The 22,479-nt window shown below is 52.4% G+C and overlaps 1 protein-coding gene across 11 annotated transcripts in view; it reads left to right on the top strand.

The window, feature by feature from the left end:
* Positions 1-10,713: 10,713 nt before the first annotated feature.
* Positions 10,714-22,479, top strand: part of CDK18 (cyclin dependent kinase 18) — a 28,336-nt gene continuing 16,570 nt past the window's right edge. For 3 of the 11 annotated variants that reach the window (XM_017880969.1, XM_017880960.1, XM_017880965.1), the window contains exon 1: positions 10,714-10,965. The gene's annotated coding sequence lies outside the window, so the exon portion shown is untranslated. Of the gene's footprint in view, positions 11,047-18,027; positions 18,331-20,713; positions 20,809-22,479 lie in introns of those variants that run through there. The other 8 variants (XM_017880967.1, XM_017880959.1, XM_017880964.1 and 5 more) reach the window with 6 other exon arrangements.

The raw sequence follows: 22,479 nt of genomic DNA, 5'->3' as shown, positions 1-22,479 counted from the left end.
GGCGTCATCCCGGCCCAAGCTGCCCAGGCGGGGCGACCAGAGAACTCAGAGGTGGGCATGCAGGTGGGAGTGCTCCCCTCCCAAGGCTCCAGGCAGCTGCCCTCTCTCCTCTGTTTTTGCTCCCATCCTTGCTCTCCCTGGGCAGCAGCAGTTGGGTGGGATTTAGAAGCCTGGAGCAACTTCTCCATCCTCCCTGGTGGTCACGGTTGGCAGGAGACAAGTGGGTGAGCAGGGCAGGCTAATCACTTGCCACCTCTTCATGGGGACATCTTTTAAATATTTGTTCAAAATAGGTTTGGAAGAGATGCCAAGGGCTTTGTGGGGTGGGCAGCGAAGAACTGCTGGGGCCAGCCAGCCTTTGTCGCTCTCCCCTCCCCAATCTGGTCTGTGTTCCTCACCCAGCAAGTAAGAGGCCTGCTGTGCAGCCAGTCCCACTAGCTTGTCATTAGAGAAGTCACATAGTGAGGGGCTCACTTACAGCTTACACACTTGTCAAACAATTTGTTTTTTCCTTTCCTTTTCTTTTTTTAGAGACAGGGTCTTATTCTGTCACCCAGACTTGAGTGCAGTGTGCGATCACAGCTCACTGCACCCTTGACCTCCTGGGCTCACATAATCTTCCCACCTCAGCCTCCCCAGCAGTTGGGACCACAGGCACACGCCACCATGCCTGGCTATTTTTTTTTTTTTTTTTTTGAGTCAGTGTCTCGCTCTGTCACCCAGGCTGGAGTGCAGTGGTGTGATCTCAGCTCACTGCAACCTCGGCATCCCGGGTTCAAGCAATTCTCCTGCCTCAGCCTCCCGAGTAGCTGGGATTATAGGCTTGTGCCACCAAGCCCGGCTAAGTTTTGTATTTTCAGTGGAGATGGGGTTCTGTCATGTTGGCCAGGCTGGTCTTGAACTCCTGGCCTCAAACGATCCACCCGCCTCAGCCTCCCAAAATGCTGGGATTACAGGTGTGAGCCACTGCACCGGCCTAATTTTTTTTTAACTTTTGGTAGAAATGGGGTTGGGGGGCTGGCAGGGAGGCAGTGGGGGAGGGACACTATGTCTCACTATGTTGCCCAGGCTGATCACAAACTCCTAGACTCAAGCAGTCCTCCTGCCTCAGCCTCCCAAAGTGCTGGGATTATAGGCATGAGCCACTGCACCCGGCCCCAAACAATTTCTCTAACCACACATCTTGATACTTCCCAAGGGCATTCTGTGCACCTGCCAGCTGGACACCCCTTACTCCAGTTCTGGCTACAAGGCCCTTTGGGGTCCACCTTGTCTAGCAACCTGACAGTGCCCCAGCATGCATCTAATCAGCCTTGTCTGGCTCCAAACCAATGGAGTCTACGTGGGTGTGCTCAGATGTGGGTGGTGGAGTGAGTAGATGTTCTCAGACAATCCCCCTCTTTCCAGGACCTCATTTCCTAAAGTTGAACCTCAGAATATCCTGCAGAAGCCAGCGTGGCCCATTTGCTCTCTTGGTCCCAGGCATTCAGGTAGGAAGAAGGTGGGACTCCGTCCTCTCATTCCGTGCCCTTTCACTTCCTGTCCCAAATCCCCTCCCAAGGTCATGGGAGAGCCCTGGGCTGTCTGCTCACAGCTCACTCCTAGAAGCAAGGCCTCACCTTGGCTCTGTCCCTCCCTCACTGCCTCTGTCCCCGACAGGAGGGGCAGCGGGTGCCTCCATGAGGTTGGGATTTTGTGTTTAATTATGGAGCAGGAACCTGGCAATGAGGCAGCTCCCAGCAGGGTGTGCAGTGTCTGCCGGCACCCTGGCTAATGAGATAGTGTGGAGCCAGCTGACAGAGGCAGGCTGTGTAATTTACGGGTGCCTAATTGCTGTGGAGGCTATTGCTTTTAATATGATCAAGAGCAAAGGCCTTCTTTTCTTTTCTTTTTCTTTTAAAATCCATTCCCCTGGGGGAAGCAGAGTTCTGGTTTCTCTCCTAACGTGTTTTAACCTGGACACGCTATTCAGTGGCACTGGGACAGTCTATTCAAATGGTCTTTCCTCCCGATTGGCTGTTTAGGGCAGGGTCCTGAGCTACTTGGGGGTTGGGAGATGCAGAGGGGAAGTTCAAGGTGCCTCAAGTGCACCTCAGACTAACTCCCCTTAGCACCTGTCCCAGTGGGATGCCACGTTCAGCACGCAGGTTGCTCACTCACTGGACCGGTGGCTCTTGGAACCTTTTGAGAATTTCACAAAAGTTCCTCTCTCCCTCAAAAAGAACAATAACTAGTGTTAATTGTCCTCTTAGTATGTTCCAAGATCTATGTTAAATTTACATACTTATCCCATCTAACCCTCATCATGGCCCTATGAGAAGGGTGCTATACCCCCATTTTACAGACGAGGAAATGGAGGTACAGAGTACCAAATAATTTCCTCATATCACATAGACAGGACTTGAATATGGCAGATTGATTCCACTTGAACATGTTAATTTGTAGAGATTCTCTCTCTCTCCCCACCTCTCGACAGGGTCTCGCTTTGTCACCCAGGCTGGAGTGCAGAGGTACAATCTCAGCTCACTGCAACCTCCACCTCTCAGGTTCAAGTGATTCTCCCAACTCAGCCTCCCGAGTACCTGGGACTACAGGCATGCACCACTATGCTGGGCTAAGTTTTGCATTTTGTTTTGTAGCGATAGGCTGTCACCATGTTGTGTTGGCCAGACTGGTCTTGAACTCCTGATCTCAAGCCATCCACCTGCCTCTGCCTCCCAAAGTGCTGGTATTACAGGCATAAGCCACTGCACCCAGCTGAGATTCTCTCTTTAGAAACATACAGTCTCTGTTTCTCTATCTCACATAACACACACATACACACTTACACTCACAATGTTGGCATATAATGTTATGGGTTTTCAGACTCACTAAAGCCCTGCAAGGACCCTCTTCTGCTGCTCAGGGATATAATAGGGATATAAATAGGTATATAAAACTCTCCTATTTAGAAGGCTGGAATCCAGACTATGAGGTGCCTGAGGGCAGGAACTGTGGCAGTCACCAGGACTACTGAATTCAAACACCACTTAATTAGTGTTTACTGAAGGAAGGAAAGGGGAAGGAGAGGGAAAAAGGGAAGCAGTGAGGGCGGGCATGATCCCTGCCTTCAAGAAGTTCAGAGGTCTGGCCGCAAGGTGCTTATGCCTGCAATCCTACCACTTGGGGAGGCCAAGGTGGGTGGATCACCTGAGGTCAGAAGTTCAAGACCAGCTTGGGCAACATGATGAAACACCATCTCTACTAAAAATACAAAAATTAGCTGGGTGTGGTGGCGGGCGCCTATAATACCAGCTACTTGGGAGGCCGAGACACGAGAATTGCTTGAACCCAGGAGGCAGAGGTTGCAGCGAGATGAGATGGCGCCACTGCACTCCAGCCTGAGCAACAGAGGGAGACTCGGTCTCAAAAAGAAAACATTCAGAATCGAATTAGTCAGACAGTCTATTAATATGCAAAGACAAATGAGACTTGTAAATAACAGTTTAAAAGAAGAGAAGAGCCATCCCTCCAGTCCAAGCAGGATCCATTGCGCCAACTGGATAAAACCCCCGAATACTTACCGCAGGAAGTCAGACAACAGAGAACCGCTGGTCTAGCGGGGATTAGGGTGGTGGGGGACTAGTTGGGCGACCCAGGTGGTGGGCTTGGAGCTTTTCAAGAAGAATTCATTAAAGGTGTACACAGTGTTCCTGACAGCAGCTGTGTTTGCTTTCTCTCCAGGGTGGGGGTTGGCGGTGGGCAGGAGAGAAGGGCCAGGAGACTGGCACAGTCCTTAGCTCTTGCCTCATTTCTGCTCAGCCAAACAGCTCAGCAGCCACCAATTCTCCCAGTTTCCCTCTCCTGCCTTCCATTCACCCCTCAGCCCACCACGTTCAGGCCTCTGCCCTACTCCCATCTCCAGAATTGCCCTTGTCAAGGTCACCAATCCAGGGTTACCAACCATCTCTGTTTGCCCAGGACTTTCAATGCTAGAACTGGGAGAATCCCATGCAAACTGGGCCTGTGGCCACCCTACCAATGGCTTCCTAGTTGCCAAATTCAATGATGTCTTTCAATCTTGCTCTGTGGGCACCTTCTGACTCCCCTTTCCTTTCCGACACCTCTCTTCCCCTCGCTCCTGTCCTAACTTCTGGTCTGCTTGTTCTCTTCTTCCTTCATCAGTTTTGCTTCCTCGGCCAATTCAGTTCTGCCATGTCGGTTCTCTAGACCAGTGGTCCCCAACATTTTTGGCACCAGGGACCAGTTTCATGGAAGACAGTCTTTTCACGGACCGGGCAGGGAGATGGTTTCAAGATGATTAAAGCGCATTACATTTAGTATGCACTCTATTTCTGTTATTATTACATTGCAATATACAATGAAATAATTATACAACTCACCATCATGTAGAATCAGTGGGAGCCCTGAGCTTGTTTTCCCGCAACTAGTTGGTCCCATCTGGGGTGATGGGAGACAATGACAGATCGTCAGGCATTAGATTCTCATAAGGAGCGCGCAACCCAGATCCCTCACATACGCAGTTCACAACAGGCTTCGTGCTCCTCTGAGAATCTAATGCTGCCACTGATATGATAGGAGGCAGAGCTCAGGTGGGAATGTGAGTGACTGGGAGCAGCTGTAAATACAGATGAAGCTTTGCTTGCTTGCCTGCTGCTCACCTCCTGCTGTGTAGCCCAGTTCCTAACAGGCAGCCAACAGTTGGGGACCCCTGTCCTAGACCCCAGTGAGTACCTCATATATACTAGTCCTGGGCATACAAAGGCTAAAGATGTGGTCTCCAGCCTCAGGAAGCTCTCAGCCCAGTAAAGGAGGAAGACATGGAGCCCCCATGCACTGGGAGGCACACAGTGAGAGAAGTATATAGAACAGACATGCTTTCAACTGGGGAGTGATCAAGCCTGCATAGACAACATTGAGCCTGTGTGTGCCAAGGAGGCGGTGACTCTTGAGCTGGGTTTTGAAGAATGAATAGGAGTTTACTAGGTAAGTGGTGAAGGAGAGAACCTCTCCTGTAGGTGGGAACATGTGCCAAGGCAGGAAGCAGTGAAACACAGTGGTGTGTACAAGAGAAGTACTCATAGTTTTATGTGGCCGGACACAACAAGAGAGGGAGAAAATCAAGATGAGTTGACGAGGGAGGCAGGGCTGGGTTGCAGGGGATCCATATGCCACAAGGGAGTCTGTGAATGAGCACAAGGAGGCCCATAGCTCCTGAAAATGAATGGAAAATGTTGTGCATATGTGTTTTGACTCCTCAGATTTCATCAGATTCTGAAAGAGGCGTTGGGGACCCAAAGGCCCCCTGTTGGGGAGTTATTGGAAGCAAATGGGCAGAGGAGGAGCCACTGGCAGACTGGTCAACGGCTAAGGTTAAGGCCTCTCTGGCATCTGTCTGAAGGAGGGGTGTGGGGCCTGGAAGCTAAAGGCCAGTTGGGCCGGTGGGGCCTGCAGGGTTCGAACCTCGGCCTTCTTCCTTGGCCCTGAGTCTTTCCCAGTCAGCCACCTCCAGAGCACCATCCAACAGGCCTCCGGAGCATTTCTAAAAGTCTTCACCAGTATGTTCAACTGACTCCTCAAGTTCTACCTGGCTACGGCTAAAATCAGCTGTGCTTGGCTCATGGCAGATAGTGAATAACTGCTTTTGAACTGAACTGAGATCCAACTGTCCAATGAACTCATGAGCTGGGTTTTAGGGTTTGGTTTTAGGTCTTCCTGGGGATCAATCAACTCTCTTGTGTCCAAAAATCTCAAAATTCTTAAGGTTTTCTGAAAAGAAAATCTATGGTTCCTATCCCTATCAGTTGAGAAATAATTTCATTATATTTCACTATAATCCAAGTAGGAGCCTTTGACCCCATTCTCTAGGGGTAAAGAATGGGCTTAGAAAGCCCAGGTAAACTAGTTGTCTCTCCTCCCCCACCCTGCATAGAAATCCTCTCAGTGGCCTACCCCAGCCAGTGTGGCCTGCAGCCTCACCCCAAAGACTCTTCCAGTCTTGTTCCTAAGGACCACTTTCCCATTTACACCAGCTTTGTGTGGTGATTCTGTTGTCATGGCAATGCGTCAACCTGAAGGGAGTGTGTGTGTGTGTGTGTGTGTGTGTGTGTAAGTTTGGAAGGCGCCACTGGATGCAGTGGTGGTGTTCTAATTGGTTTGATAGTTGCTAGGGTCAACTGGTCTGTGATTGGCTGACTCTATTTATGTGTCCACCCTGTCCTAGAACCCTCTGGGGATGCAGCTGTTGCCTCATCTGAAGTCTAGAATGGTGTGTGTATGTGTGTGTGTGTGTGTGTGTGTGTGTATGTGTGCACGGATGCGTGCATATGTGTAAACACATGCATGAGTGCACACATGCCTGTACTTTCACCACAAATAGTGAAGGAAGGATATGACACTTGGTGCAGTGATAAAGCAGAAAGTCCCGGGCTCTCTGCTGGAATCACACTGCAAGGAGGTAAATGATATTTTTCTCCTAATCATCCCCACTTCTCATAAATCACTGGAAAACAATGGCCTAGGTTTAGCCAGAGGAGGAGTAAAAGTTGGCTCAGTCTAGCCAAGTCCTGCTGTCCCAATGACTCACAGACGTCTAACTAGCTAGGCCATAATGGGTCAGTCCATATTCAGGTCTCTGCTGCCAATCTCCCTCCTGCCTGCCAAAGGCAGGCTGTTGAGGTGAGTTTCTGTGTTCTCACTTGGCTTCTCATTTCTCATGTCTTTACTTGATTCCTGGAACCCTAAGAAGGGCCCTTTGGCCAAACACTGATGATCTCATACACATGCAGATCGTACTACAGTGTGCAAAGCACTTTGACAGTCACCTTTGCATTTAATTCTCACATTCTGAAAGGCAGGTATTCACACTATTCCCATTTTGCTATAGAGGAAAACAGAGGCCCAGATAAACAAAGTGATTTCTGCACCTTAGGGGCAGAGTCAAGTCTCCGGCTTCCTACATGTCCCTGCAGGGCTTCCAGAGATTGTGCCTGCTTGGATGCAGGGCCAGAGGGGAAGGCAGCCCTTGACAATGTGCAGAAAGGAGATTCTCTGTTGGCTGAACTCTCCTTGTCTGGATGCTGTGCCTCCCCGGGGAAAGTGGGGCGGGCGTGAACTTTGGTTTTTCAGAAGCTATTCAAATGCACTGCCCACACAGTCTGTGAGGGAGAGCTGTTTCCAGTTTCCCTGCTCAGCCCTCAGGCACCCAGGGACGCCTGTCCTATCTGCAGAGCAGTGGCATGTCACTGGCAGTGGGGAGGAGAGACAGGAGCAGAGCGGGGAGTGGGCTGAGCTGCCGCTGGGGCCACCATTGTCATGCTGCTCAGGCCTGCCAGCATTACACTGCTACACGGCTAGGGTGACCAGGGCCTCCCAGGGATGCCACAGATCCATTAGACTAGCAGAGGGGAAGGGGGCTGCAGGGCCCACAGGGGATGGGCCCCAGGGACTGGGGTGCCAGGGAAACCCCCAGCTGAGAGTCTGTTGTCTGTCCCTCTGCAAAGAGGGAGTTAATGGGCTGCAGAAAAGAGAAACAGCATTGATTGGGTGCCAAGTTTACATCTTATTGAAACCTCACAACAGCCCCATGAGATAGGGACTGTTACCATCTCCATGTTACGGACAGGAAAGGAAGTCAGATACGTCAGTAACTGCCCAAGGTCACACAGTTTATGTGGCTTTAAAGCTCAAAGTATTGCTTGGTAAGGCAGCAGGGAAGGAGTCCCTCCTTAGTGGAAGACGTAGGTAGTGCTGCTTTGACTGTTTTGGGCTTATTGCAAGATGCACAGAAAGAAAGTTGGCATCAGAGGGCAGGGGACACCAAGGGTGTCCAAAGACGGAATTTTTGGAATGGTATAGATGAGAAGCAGAAAAATTAGGATGACCCAAAGGGCACACATACACAGGCCACTGATGTGTATGACCGCATATCATGGACTCCCTATCCAGCTAGGAAGCCCTGCCCAGGGTCACTCTTACCTGGTTCCCCCCTCCCACCTGCCCATCTGCACTTCCCCTTTCCTGGGGTGGCCAAAGCTTGGTGTGCCATTCTCTGGGCTCCATATAGATGCCCACCTGCAGTTCATCCTCTTCCTTCAACCCTGAGAAGCAAGACGATGCTTCAAAACTGAAGCTTTCAGAGATTCTGAAGCAATCCCATGTGGTGGTGGGATGTGACAGGCTCCGAGCAGGTGGCTGGCCCTACATCATTTCAGCTGCCATCTCTCCTCTGTGGAGCTGTCCCAAATTCTCTTGGGCAGAGTTAAGGGCTTCTTCCTCTACTCAGCCCATATTGCCTTGGTAGGTGACTGTTGCTCTGAACATCTTTCTCCCCCTGAATAGTGAGCTGCATGAGAATAGAAGTTCAGACTTAAAATCATCTATCCAATGCAAGGATTCAGTATAGTCCTTGTCACAGAGCAGATGCTCAATAAACGTTTGTTGAATGGATGAATGATGGTAATTATATTTATTATCTATTGAGTTCTCCATTATGAGCCAAGTCCTATGCTAGGCCCTTAGCATACATTACCCTAATATGCACAACAACCATACAAGATTGATTTTAGCAACTTTACTCTACAGATGGCCTCAGAAAGGTTAGTTCACTTGCCCAAGTTCACAGAGCAACCTAAGGAGGTGCTGGGAATCAAGGCTCACTTAAGAAGCTCCAAGGTCCCACTCAGCCTATCACATCAGTGCTTCCAATCTTGACACTCTTGACTCCCTTATCTTCTAGAATCCAATAGTCACAAGGCTCCATGACCCTTTCTCCTACCTATCTCTCAAATCAGTTCTCTCCTCTCCTCCCTGATGCCGCTGTGTGGTCTAAGCTCATTCTCATTTTCCACTAGGATCAGCCTCCAAATTGGGGGTCTTCAGGACCCAGCACCTGCCTGCCTCTACAGTGTCACCTCCACCCCAGACTTTAAGCTCTGACCTCATGGAACTGTGGGTCCATATTCTTTCACCCCTGCACTCTGCACAAGGGATTACCCCTCCTGGAAAAACAGGTAAAACCCTTCCTCCCCTCTCTTGTCCCCTCATCCTGTAACCCTCACCTCAAGCAGAACAGCTCCTCCCAGGCATCCATAACACTAAGCTCCCTCCTACAGCATCCTAATTGTTTGCTTCCCTGCCCCATTACACCATGAGCTTCTTGTGGGCAGGGACTGGGTTATATTCATCTTATGTGCCCAGAGTCCTGGCTATCATTTGGCATATAAGAGATGTTGAGAAAGTATTTGTGGAGACCTCTTGACTTCACCCCCCTAGTTCCCTGAAACTCTATCCTTTGGCCCCACTCTCTCTAATCTGCTAGTAAACAGTTCCTTAGCTGTAGTCCTTCTCCCTTTCCCTCCCTGCCCCTTCCAAACCTCTTCATGGCCTCCTTCTCCCCAGTCTTCCCACCACCCACTGGACTATGGAGGCAGGCAGGTTGCTGCACACCTAAAGGCTCTGGATCCATGCACCCCGACAACACTTGGCGGTTTCATTTTTAGGAAGTGCTTGTGCCCAGGAAATCTGCATGCCCTGGCAGAGAAAGCGGAGGTTAAAAAAAAAGAGTTGGGAGGCCCCCTGTGAGATGTCAATTACCCACAGGTCACTTTCATGCATGGGCCCAGTGTCTTCCTTCATTCTCCTGTCTCCTGCTGAGAGTGGGACCTCAGGCCCATGTCTTCTAGAAGGAAACTGTTCTATTCGCAACAACTCACGGTCCCCAGGGAAAGGTTCGGGTAGAAGCACATGTACACTGTGGAGCATCCCCTCCTAAGGAGACCCTCCCTGTTGGAGACCCCAGACTGCAGTAGCCAAGCCCGCTGGGAGGGCAGGGGACACAGACCTCCTTGATGAGGTGCCATAGAGCCAAGACACATCTCCTCTCCTCACAGCCCTCAGGAGGAAGCAGAGATGAGAGGGGCCTGGCAGTGGGAACTGTGCCCTGCACCTCCATCCCCAGATTTTTGTTTTGTTTTTGTGATCCTTGAAGTCAGATGATGTGGGTGCAATGCCCATTGGTCTGAGTTCTAATCATGGCTCGCCATTAACTCTTGTGGCACTTTGGGCCAGTTCAATTGCTTTGCTGGGCCTGTTTCCCGTTCTGTAAAATGAGAGTGCCACTAGCTGAACCAGCCATTCTGTAACGCTTCTTGGATGATTCTCAAATATCCTGTGGAGTTTAATTCCAAAAGGACACGTTGAATTATCCTTCGGGGAGCAAAATGGGAATGATGGCTGGTAGCAAGGGCTTCATTCAGGTCCTGGAGAGGTGGGAACTTTGTCTGGAAAGGTAAGTGACAAGTCCCACTGGATAGAGTAGAAGGGGAGCCCGAGGGCTACTATTGTCAAGAAAATGACCACCAAAATTTGTCCATGCACATTCGTTCCTAGGGCGCTAGGTACTGGGAGGTACCTAGAAGAGGTAGGAACACTGCTTTAGAGATAGGCAGGCACTCTCAGTGTACCCCTGGCGCCTTGGTGTCCTGGGGTGATCTAGTCCAGAAGGCCTCATCCACTAGCCAAGGCTCTCAGGGCCAGCTTTAGAAACGAAACAGGAAGAGGCACTTGGACCCTGGTTCCCAGAGTGGGAGAAAGGGGTGGGCACCCGGGCAGAGGGAGCCCTGGGGATTGGTAGCGGCTGTGGGCAGGGCGGGAGGGCTGGGGGCGGAGTCAACTTGTACATGTGAAAACTCTGGCGGGGCCGGGCATTTTCCTTCCTCCTCCTCCTCCTCCTCCCTCCTCTTCCCCACCTTCCTCCACTCCCTCCCTTCCCCTCCCCTTCTACCTCCTCCTCGGCCAGCTCAGGTTGCAGCTTCTCTGGGGAACTGCTCACCTTTCCGGAGCAGGGGAAGCTGCCCCGTGCCCGGGCGGGGACCCCAGCAGGGCGCAGGGCACGGCACCCAACCCCGCGGCACCCCGGCCGTTGCGGGAGGGAGCGGACGCACCGCGGCCCCCAGGACACGCGCGGTGAGTCCCGCGGGCGGTGCGCCGGGGAGGAAGGGGAGATCGGAGGAGGGGGCACCGCGGCGCCGGGTGTACGGAGCAAAGGTAAGCGGAACGGCTCTTAAAGGCGCAGTTTTGCTTTTGCCCTGGGGCGAGAGGTTGGAGGGAAATACCGGAGCGGCGAGAGGAGAGCAGAGATCTCGAGGCGTGATCTGTGTGATACTGTGTTCTGTGTTGAGGGGTGGGGGGTACCCTGGAAAGACCACTCCTAAGTTCCAGGTGCTGGAGAGGGAGGGCTATTTTGCAATCTAAGAGCCTGCGCCCCCTCAGGGAGTCTCCATCTGGGATCACTTTGGCCCCTGGGCTCCCGTCTGAACCCTACAAAGCAAAGTTTTCCACCCAGTCCCGAACCAGGCGCCTTCTAAGCTCCCTTCATTCTGGGAAGGGCAAGGGTCAGGAGTCTCCAGAGACCAGAGGACCCGAGAGTGTGGGGCCACATCGCCGCCTGGAAGGGCTTCCTGGGCTCTGGTGAACTTTCCAGAGCGGCAGGCAGGGAGTGGGAGGCCGGAGCCCTGGGAAGAACGTGGAAGGACATGTGAAGCCCTGCAGGTCCCAGTTCTGGGTGAGGCAGGGGTCTGGGGAATGCTGCCTCTTCTCTCATTCCACCCCGGAAGACCGAAGGGGCAGTGCCCCCCGCCACCCCTCATCGGCAGGCGCCAGAGGGTTAATGCAGCAGTGGGAAAAGAGGCGGGGCGGGGGGGGGGTGGGGCGGGGGGGGAAGGGGGGGGGGGGGGGGGGGGGGGGGAGTAGTGGGCGGTGACCTGTTGGGCTAAGGAGATGTGCCTTGAGGATTCTGCTGTAGTTGGGGGAGACCATCAGGAATCTGAAATCCAAAATCAGGTCCGGACTGGAGGCCTCTGTTTTCGCCCTGTTGGGGGCGGGGATTCCCTGAAGGTGTCTGCAGACCTTGTGCTGGGTGGGAGTTGGGCCACAGAGACAGTGAGGGGTTTTCTGTGCTGCAGGGTCAGCGCCCTCTTAGGCACCAGCGCCGCCTCTCTTCCTTCTCTCTGGGCACCTCCTGGCAGTCGGGGTGGGAGGATTGACACTGTGGGAGTGGGAGGCCCTGGAACCTCTTCGGCGCTGTTTGCTACTGTCTCCCCTTCCTCCCCACCCCAGCCCAGCCCTCAGCAGTTACCCAACTGTGGCCTGGGCCCTGTGACTCACTAACACCACCGGCTTGCCCCTCCTGTGTCAGCACCCGGTGAGCTTTGGCATGTTCGCATGGCATTCCCCACCCGGGCATGGGCACGCGGCACATTCCTGGACACTGTCCTGAGAGGATGCCTGGAGCGCCTGGTGGACTGGCACGTCCTCAGAGATCCCCTGCCTTTAGCCTGGCCTTGGGAGGGGCCTGAGAAAATGGTGCTGAGGGTGCTGAGGGTCGGTGGAGTACAGGGCGACACTGGCTCCAGGTCTGAGTTTGCATCCTGAAGGTGTTCCAGAGAGAGGGTCACCTTGCCACAGCAAAGCTACTATCTCGGGTTACCCTGTCCCAGCCACCTCCTGTGCAGCTGAGGAGCCTGTGGGGCTGACCTCCCCCATCCTTAATCTGGGGTATACCTGACCATTCGGTTCCCGGGACTCTCCCCACTGGGTCTCCAGGACTCTCCCCATACCCTGCCAGGAGAATGGAAGAAGCTCTCCACGCGTGCCAGAAGAAGTTCTTCCCAAACTTATTGGGTGTGGCAGAGGCAGAGTAGACAAGCCTTAGTGGCCACCATTTGTTGAATATCTACTGTGTGCCAAGCAGTGTGTCACAACTTTATGAAGTAGGTATTGTTATCATCCCCATTTTACAGGTGAAGAAACTGAGTCTCTGAGGCCAGCTTTTCCAAGGTCACACAGAGGTGGGATCCAGCCCACTTCCTTTTGACACCAAACCTCTGCTGTCAACCCCTGCCCCATTATGGGGAGGTTGCGGCCCACTCTGGAGTTCTCTGGTCTGCATCAGTCCTCAGGAGAAGGAAGAATGGGGGTGGTGCTCCAAGTATTGAGGCTCCCATCTGTCTCTCCTGCACTAGGCAGAGCCAGGCTTCTTCATGGGGCACAGGAGAGAAGGCACTAGATCTGAGGAGCAAGTAGGTTCTTGTTCTGAGATCTCGTGGGATCAAGCTGCCAGCCCTGCAAACCCCCACTCGGGTCTAGAGGACATGGAGCTGCCTTTCAGGGTGCATTTGCTTCCTCTACAGACCCAGACTCTGTCCTCTGCCTACTTGGGCTGTCCTGCACTCAGGGGAATGCGTCCCACACTGTAGGGCAGAGCCCAGCTTGACTCTTCCCAGTTCCTACCCTAACCAAGCCTCTACTTTTTGGGATCACCCTATTGGGACTTTTGTCCAGCATCTCCATCTACTTGTCCTCTGATTCCTTCTGTTCTTCTCTAACTAAGCTGGAGACCTAAAGGGGAGGGCAAACGTCTGGCCTTGGTGGAATCCAGCTCCAGCATATAGTAGCTATGTGACCTTCCCTTCACTAGCACACTCATGAACTTCTCCCAGCATCTGTTCCCTCATCTGTAAAATGAGGATCATAACAGAGAGGGCTGTTATAAGATTTAAATGAAATAATGCACAGTGCCTGGTATGTAGCAGAGACTAAATAACCGGTAGCTATAGTGGTTGGTGGTGCTTGTTTGGAAAGGGAATTTCCTAGTGATTGTACCAGGTCTAAAGACCAAGGCAGATTTTCCCAGCCCCATCAGGCCAAGCCCTTAGTTAGACAGAATCTTTACTGCTCTTCTAGATTAGGGGGGAGGGCTCTGTGTAAGAATGGTGGTGGTGGTAGGGCGATGGGTTGGATGGAAATCTTCCAGGAGCGGCCAGGAATCTGTGCTGTGGGGGCCCTACCTTCTAGCAGGTATGAATGAGACAGGCACTGGGAGCTGGAGAGGCAGCAGCCTCCTGCTCTGAGGGGCCTCTGGCAGCACCTTCTTCCCCTGAGGTAGAAGGACCCTCCCCTGGTACTTAATTAATTGCAGTCCCTGTTCTGCTCTGTTGTTCAAAGTGAGTGGCTAGCCTGGTTCCAGGCCCACCTGATTAGGCCACCTTTGGGAATAAGTCCCATTTCTCTTCCTCAGCCCTGTGTCCCACCATAACCCCTTCCGTCCCCTTCCCTGGACTTTTCACCTTTGCCCTCCAGGCATTCCCTGCTGAGTGGGCACTTTCCCACATCCAAGGGGTGGGAGCAGACCAAGGTTAATCTTGTCCTGGCTCCCACAGCTGCTTATACACACACACGTGCATGCACATGCACACACAGGCTGGGCTCACAATAGCTCAGGCCGAGGGTCTGGGACCCAGGAACACTACAGAGCTGGTAGCTGGGCCTGGCTGGAGCTGGCCAGTGGATCAGCAGCAAGTCCGGAAGAGGAAAAGCCGTGGGCGCATCTCCGCCAGACCTCCTGTCTGAAAGAGAGCCCATCTGCTCCTAGAATCTCCACAGCTACATCTGCAGAGGAGGAGGGGTAGTGAGGCAAGTGTGAGGTTTGGTTTTAAACTAAAAAGGGAGGTGGGTGGATTGCTTGAGCCCAGGAGTTCGAAACCAGACTGGGCAACATGGCAAAACCCCATCCCTACAAAAAAATACAAAAATTAGCCAGGTGTGGTGGCACATGCCTGTAGTCCCAGCTACTCGGGAGGCTGAGGGGGAGAATCGCTTGAGCCTAGGAGATTGAGGCTGCAGTGATCCATGACTGCATCACTGCATTCCAGCCTGGGCAACAGAATGAGAACTTGTCACAAAAAAAAAATTTGAAAAGCGTCTTAGGCTGGGTGTGGTGGCTCACGCCTGTAATCCCAGGACTTTGGGAGGTCAAGGCAGGCAGATCACTTGAGGCCAGGAGTTCAAGACCAGCCTGGCCAACATGGTGAAACCCTGTTTCTCCTAAAAATACAACAATTAACTGGGCATGGTGACATGTGCCTGTAATCCCAGCTACTCGGGAGACTGAGGTAGGAGGATTGCTTGAACCCAGGAGGCGGAGGTTGCAGTGAGCCAAGATCGCACCACTGCACTCCAGCCTGGGCAAAAAAACCAGAAAAACAAAAAAACAAAAAACAAACAAAACAGGTCTTGAAGCAAAGCTCCCTGACAGCATGAGTAACCCTGGAGAAACTGGACACCTTGCTCTGGGAGACATGGGCCAGAACTTTTGAAAGGACAATGATGAGATCCTCTTTCCTGAAACTCTTGATAATGATCCCACCCTCTGAGCCTCCCTACCCCCACCATTAAATAAAAGTCTTCCCTAGAAATGGTGGGGTCGGGGTAGACAAGATGACCCAATAATGGCTGGCCGATGCACCCATGATTATTTACATGTTGAGTGTATGTCTCCTGTCCACCATGGGTGGAGGCAGTTTATGGACTTTGGGGTCAGTTCAAATTCTACCTCCTCCACTCAGTAACTGGTTGCCTTAGGTTAAGTAATTTGCTCATCCAGGTTTCAGTTTCCTCTTTTATAAAATGGGAGGATAATACTATTATCTTATGTGCTTACGAGGACTCCAGTGAGATAATGTCCACCCAGTAGCTCTTTGCTTTACCTGATGTCATTATCGAGGGGTGGTGGCAGAGTTAGTGGGCTACATTTGGTAGTTCTCAGTGCTTTTGGCCCCACTTGATATTTTTTCTGAAGTCAGGGTCCCTGCAAACATCAGGACTCAGCCCCCAAATTGGGAAGAGAACTCTATTCTTAAAATGTTTCTGGCCAGGTATGGAGGCTCACGCCTGTAATCTCAGAAATTTGGGAGGCCGAGGTGGGTGGATCACCTGAGGTCAGGAGTTCAAGACCAACCTGGCCAACATGGTGAAACCCCATCTCTACTAAAAATACAAAAATTAGCCAGGCGTGGTGGCAGGCGCCTGTAATCCCAGCTACTCCAGAAGCTAAGGCATGAGAATCGCTTGAACCAGGGGAGGCAGAGGTTGCAGTGAACCAAGATTGTGCCACTGCGCTCCACTCTGGGTGACAGAGTGAGACTTTGTCTCAAAAAAAAAAAAAAAGTCTACCCCCCCTCACTCTGAACACTGTTCCCCATCTTATCATTATTGAGGGAAATTCAGACACAGCTCCGGAATGATTACTGCCCTCAGAACTTTCTTCCTAAAGAAGCCTGCCCTTTTCTGCCTGGGGAATCTTCTCAGGAACCAGACCTTCTTCTCTTCTCTGGCCCCAGCCATCCAGCACCCCAGGATGTGGGGTGACCAGCCCAGGAGGGGACAGGGCTGTCCTTCCCACATCCTGGCAGGACCCACTGCCTAGAAGCAGGTGGGTGGTAGGTGTTATGCTAGAGGGCATCACTCTTGACAGAAGCAGCGCTGGCCCCCAACTCTGCCTGCAGCATGGGATGAACCCAGGAAAGGGGTCACAGAGCCCCTCCCTGATCTTGCCATGGAGCCCAGCTGGCAGCATCCCCTGCTGTGGCTGGGCTGGGCGCCGTGTTCTGTGTGGATGCCAAACCTGGCATGGCTCCTTCCCCAAGGAAGGTGGCCCTTGGGGAGGCTGTGAATTTCTTGACTGTGGTACCCAGTAAAGAGAGTGCCACCTCTACGCAGACCCATGCAGTCCCTTCCAACCCTGTACAAAGTCAGAAGCCCACAGTGTGGTCCCAGCTCTGCCCCATCACCCTCAGTGGCCTCCAGCAGATTGCTCACCTTTCTGAGTCTTGCCTTCTTTGCCTGAAGCAGGGCACAGACCAGGGGATTTCCAAAGCCCCTTCCCAGGCTGCTGGTCTGAGTCTCTGACTTTTGCCAGTGCTGCTAACGAGGCAAGCTGTGTCCTGGGGCCCCAAAAGGGGCTCAGCCTCCTGTTCCTCCAAACTGTAGAGCCAGGGGCTTCCCCCAGCTGACATCTGGGTACCTGGTCCCTGCCGTGCTCAGATGGGCAAGGGAATCCTGGAATGCCTCAGCCCTGTCAACTAGGAGGAGAAGAAGTACCTCGCAAAGAAATGGATGCTGGATTCAAACACTACATAGGCACGGGATGCTCAAGGCCAAGGGTTGGCAAACCATAGCTCTTGGCCGAGTCCTGCCTGTTTTTGTATGGCCCATGAGCTAAGAATGATTTTACATTTTAAGTGGTCGACAAAAGTCAAAAGAAGAAAATAAAGTTTTGTGACCCTTAAACATTTTGTAAAATTCAAATGTTAGTGTTCATAGTAAAGTTTTACTGGTGCGAGGCCAAATTCATTCATTTACATCTTGCCCGTGGGTGCTTTTGTGCTACAAAGGCAGAGTTGCAGAGTTGCAACAGAGATGATGGCCCGCAAAGCCTAAAATAGTGGCTGTCTGGCCTCTTACAGAAAAGGTTTGCTGACCCCTGCTCAAGATAATCATAGCTCTCTCCAGACTTTGCACTAAACTGCTCCAGGATCTCAATCTAAAAGTACTTTCTTTTCATTTAAAAATAAGTGTTGCTCTTTTCTTCTTATGTAAGCAATAAATGTTCATTATGGAAATATTAGAAGATACAGATAAGCAAAAAGAAGACATTAAAATCACCCATAATTCTACCACCCAGGAATAACTACTGCTGGTGTTTTGACTTACTGCCTTCTGGGTTATCAGTGTGCTGTGTTTATATGTGCATGCCTGTGACACATGTGTATATCCTGCATACGTACAGCTTTTACAAACTGTACACATCTGTCCTCTTCACTTTAAAGACACATCTCGGCCAGGTGTGGTGGCTCACACCTATAATCCTAGCACTTTGGGATGCCAAGATTACCTGAGCTTAGGAGTTCGAAACCAGCCTGGGTAATATGGTGAAACCCTGTCTCTACTGAAATACAAAAAATTAGCTGGGTGTGGTGTCATCCGCCTGTAGTCCCAGCTACTCGGGAAGCTGAGGCAGGAGAATTGCTTGAACCCAGAAGGCAGAAGTTGCAGTGAGCCAAGATCGCGCCACTGCACTCCAGCCTGGGTGATTCCGTCTCCAAAAGAAAACACACACACACACACACATCTCAAACTGAACCCTTGGGGGACACCCAGGCAGGGTGCCCAGCAGGCAGCTGGACCCAAGCATCTGGAGCTGACGGGCTTGGTGGGGCCATGGCTACAGATCTGGAGTCATCAGCACGCGGGTGGTGGTTTCCACTTCGGGAGGGGATGACATCACCCAGGAAGCATGCCTAGAGGGGAAGAGCAAAGGGCCAAAGAGGGAATTGTGGGAGTGTTGACATTCAAGAGACAGGTAGAGGAAGTGAGTCCACCAGACCCAGGAGGAAGGAAGAAGCAGGAGGAGACCCAGGCTGCCAAGGGAGTGGAATCCGAGGCCCAGGGCCCAGGACAGTGCCTGGTGCTGAGCAGGTGCTTGTGAAATGAGTGAGTGACTTTGAGGGGGCTGAACCCTGGTGAGTGAGTGACACTGATAAAGGACATTTAGAGAACAATTGAACAACTATGAGATGTTCAGAGGCCTGGGGGAGGCCATGCAGGCCAAGGAGGCCTCCGGGGCCCAGCCTGGTGGGAGGGAGACGTGGGGCAATCCAAGTGACCAGAAACTGGGAGCTGGTCAGAGGAGCCCAGTGGAGTTCTTGGCGGTGACATGAAGCTGCTTTTTAAAGCCAGTCTCTCAGATTGGAATGAGGAAGGATGGAGATGACCAGCCAGGGATTCCTGTCAGAATGTGGGCACTGGGTGGCGTGGGCCAGCCTGGTGGGGGTGGAGTATAAATAGGAATACAGTTTAGAGATGCTGGGAAATCCTCCCCATTCCCTCCCTCCTCATGAGACTGAGAGGTCCCCAGGGATGCCAGGCTCAAAGGCCCCTGCAGCTCTGTTGCCAAAGTTGGGCATGGAGAGAAACCCAGAGACAGGACTGAAGGTCCCATGACAGGCCAGGAGGAGAGCTGGACACGGGATGTCTGGCTGAGAGAGGGCTACTGGGTGGGTGGATTTGACACTCTTCATTTCTTCTCCAATTTATTGTATAAAAGATGGTAGGCGTCAGTTTCTGTGCCAGAGCAAGTGGAGAGGAAACAGAAGCTGTTTCCTCTGGGTTTTAAGGAAGACCTAAGGAAAGGTTCCAGACTTTGGGATCTCAGAAACACAAGACAGTTGGGGAAGGACCTTCCTCAAGGGTCTTTAAAGAGGGCTGCTAAAAGGAGCAGAGAGGGCTCCTCTGGCTGGGAGAGTAAGGTGGGCTTTCTCTGGAGGCAGGAGGATGTGGGAGATGGAGGCCAGGCCTATCCTGGCCCCTTGCCCCATGCTCTAGTCTCTGATCTGGGATGTTCTGTACGCCCAGGACCAGAACTGACAGAAGGGCTCCTTGTCCCATCTTATCACTTGGACATCCTGAGCCTCTTCAGAGAGTGCAGACCAGCTTTAGCTGGGCCCCCAAAAAGGGTCAAAAGGAAAATACCAGAAGATGCAATATACCTCTATTCCTTGAGCCTCAGGAAGCCAGAGAGCAGCAGGGTGGACATCAGTAGGACTGAAGTGGAGCCACACAGAGGGGCTAGACGCGAGGTCGTGTGGGGTCAGGAAGGGTCATCTGTAGGAGTCAAGGCCAACATCTGAGCCTGAGTAGTGCACCTGCCCTGCAAGGCTCTGAGAATCTTCCCTGAGTGACAGAGCCAGGAAGAGGGCCACAGGCCCCTCCAAACCCCATCCCCACAGCTCTGGAGGCCCTAGCTCAATGCATGTTGCAGGAGGAACTTCTCATTCGGGTTTTTCTCATTCCAGTCCACTCCTCAATGTAGGATGGCACCTCCAACCCCAAAACCTCCACAGAACTCACTGGGGGAGTAATTGCTGGGCAGGACACTGCCCCCATTGCCCCAGCCCATCTCCCACTGCTGTCGGGCCACATGCTGGCTAGAGGAGGAGGGTCAGGTTTCAGCTGAGGCCTAGAGTCCGGCTTTCATATATCATTTGCTAGTCATTTGAAGGCTCACTCTGTCTTAGGCCTTGGGTCAGGCTCTGGGGGTGCAGTGACAAGTCATGCCATAGTGCTTGCCCTTAAAAAGCTCACAGGCAAACTAGGAAAATGACAAGTAAAGAGTTACAGGACAGGGAGCCAAGTGCCCTGCCTTGGGACGTCAGAAAGCTGTGGGAGCACAGAATAGGGACAATCGCCTGGCTGGAGACAGTGGAGTTTCAGGCTAGAGGAGATGCGGAGGTCTCCATGGCAGGATGAGTAGCACGTTGTTGGTCTCTCCCTAGTCCCCACTCCATCTGCTTGGGGTACCAATCCCTGTATTCCTGTTCCCTCTGAGACCCACGAAAACTGAGGAGGAAGCATGTCCTGGGAAGTCTGGAGCTGGGTGATTAGACAGTCTAGGCTTGCTCTAGTGTGCCCAGAAAGAGGACAGGGCCAGGCCCACCCCGTTCACGCTCAAGTCCCAACTAGGACAGGAGCTGGCCTGATGAGAAGATACATCTAGAAACAGGTCCCTGGCCTGCCTGAAAGGGGAAGGAAAGGCACCAACATTTATTGCAGGTGGCAGTGTGTCCTGGATCTTAAACGTGACTAAGATATGGTCTTTGTCCTTGAGGGATCTCGTGTGTCTATATCTGTAGAGGAAAGAGGCTTAAGCAAGTCGTCATGAAACAGTGGCTCAATGGCCTCATTCAGTCACTTGTTCATGCGTTCCACAAATGCTTAGTACCTGGTGGGCTACTTACTCTGTGTGAGACACCAGGGGAGCAAAAATGTTAAGGCCCTGTTCTTGTCCTGAAGGATCTCACAGTGCAGTTATGAGTGTGTGCTGGCTGCTCTGGAATGGACAAGGAGGAAGGATCTCACTCTACCTAGAGGAAGAAGGTGTGGTCATGCACAGCCTCCCAGGGGAAGTGACCCGTGAGTTGAGTTTGGGAGTGGTTTTACCAAGGGGAAAATTGAGGAAGGGCATCCCAGGCCAAATGATTGCAAAGCGGTGGGGTGTGAGTGGAGTTTGCTCTGGGAATGCCAGGTACATCTGATAAAACCAGACCCTTTGGGGAGGGGTGACAGCTGAGACTCAAGAAGACAGGGATCCAAATACAAAGGCCTGGTCTGCCAGCCCCTGGAGTTTGGACTTTTTCCTGAAGGCAGTGTTAGCGTTGAAGGATTTTTTTTTTTTTTTTTTGAGATGGAGTCTCGCTGCAACACCCAGGCTGGAGTACAGTAGTGCCATCTCAGCTCACTGCAAACTCCGCCTCCTGGGTTCCAGCGATACTCCTGCCTCAGCCTCCCAAGTAGCTGGGATTACAGGCGTGCACCTCCATGCCCAGCTGATTTTTGTATTTTTAGTAGAGACAGGGTTTCACCATATTGGCCAGGTTGGTCTTGAACTCCCTACCTCAGGTGATCTGCCCGCCTCGACCTCCCAAAGTGCTGGGATTACAGGCGTGAGCCACCGCCCCAGCTGCTTTGAAGGATTTTTTTTTTCCTTTTTTTTTTGAGACGGAGTCTCGCTCTGTCGCCCAGGCTGGGGTGCAGCGGTGCCACCTCAGCTCACTGCAAGCTCCGCCTCCCAGGTTCAAACAATTCTCCTGCCTCAGCCTCCCGAGTAGCTGGGACTACAGGTGCCCGCCACCTCGCCCGGCTAGTTTTTTGTATTTTTTAGTAGAGACGAGGTTTCACCATGTTAGCCAGGATGGTCTCGATCTCCTGACCTCGTGATCTGCCCGTCTCGGCCTCCCAAAGTGCTGGGATTACAGGCTTGAGCCACCGCGCCCAGCGAAGGATTTTAAATGGGCAAGCGACACCATCAGAAAGCAGTTGAAAAAGTTAAGTCTAGGACGCTTATGGCGGTTGGATTGGAGGCCAAGTATTATTCTCAGTTAGCAGCAAGGAAACTGAGGCATAGGGTGTCTTCCCAGGTCACAGCTACTAAGTGGGGTTTCTTCCATGACCCCAAACTGCAGAGAATTTTGGAGAGCAGGGCTAGACACCGTGTGTTCCTCACTGCAAGACATTTCTGGTTGGAGTCTGGGCATGTTCCCTCTAGGAGACAACAGTGCATTTGTCTGGAGCAGAGGTGACCCTCATCCCCACTTTGCCTCCTGAGCAGACATCCAACAGGTTTGCCCAAATTGCTCCCAGAAGGCCTTCCCTGCCTACTCCCTGCATTCCAAACAGGCTGTGGGAATCCTCCTGGAGCTCCGGGACTGTCCAGAGCATCTGTTCATTGGCAGGGTGACTGCAGGCCTGGCTATGCTCATTTCTGACCACCCTGAAGATTTCAGGCCTGCAGTCTCTCTTATGCAGGCTGGGGCAGGGCAAGGTTGTGAGGAGGCCCCAAGGCTTCTGCTGCTGATGCCGCCACAGCTCCAGGCACCTAAGCGGTGACTGGCTTCCCCTGAGGTTTGTCCCAGGCTCTTGGAAACTAAGGCCTCTAGCTGTCCAGAACAGGGTCAGCTGGAGGATGAAGGAAGAGATGGTATCTGCAGGCTCCCAGCAAGCACAGTTCTTCCTGGGAGGAGACCTCCCTATGAGGTCTCTGAGGTCCTAGCTCATGACGACTGCGAACTTGGTCAGCCATGGCCT

Source organism: Rhinopithecus bieti, unplaced genomic scaffold (assembly GCF_001698545.2).
Source record: "Rhinopithecus bieti isolate Rb0 unplaced genomic scaffold, ASM169854v2 scaffold_12049, whole genome shotgun sequence".
Classification (NCBI taxonomy): Eukaryota; Metazoa; Chordata; class Mammalia; order Primates; family Cercopithecidae; genus Rhinopithecus; species Rhinopithecus bieti.
This window is presented reverse-complemented; position numbering and strand designations above follow the sequence as displayed.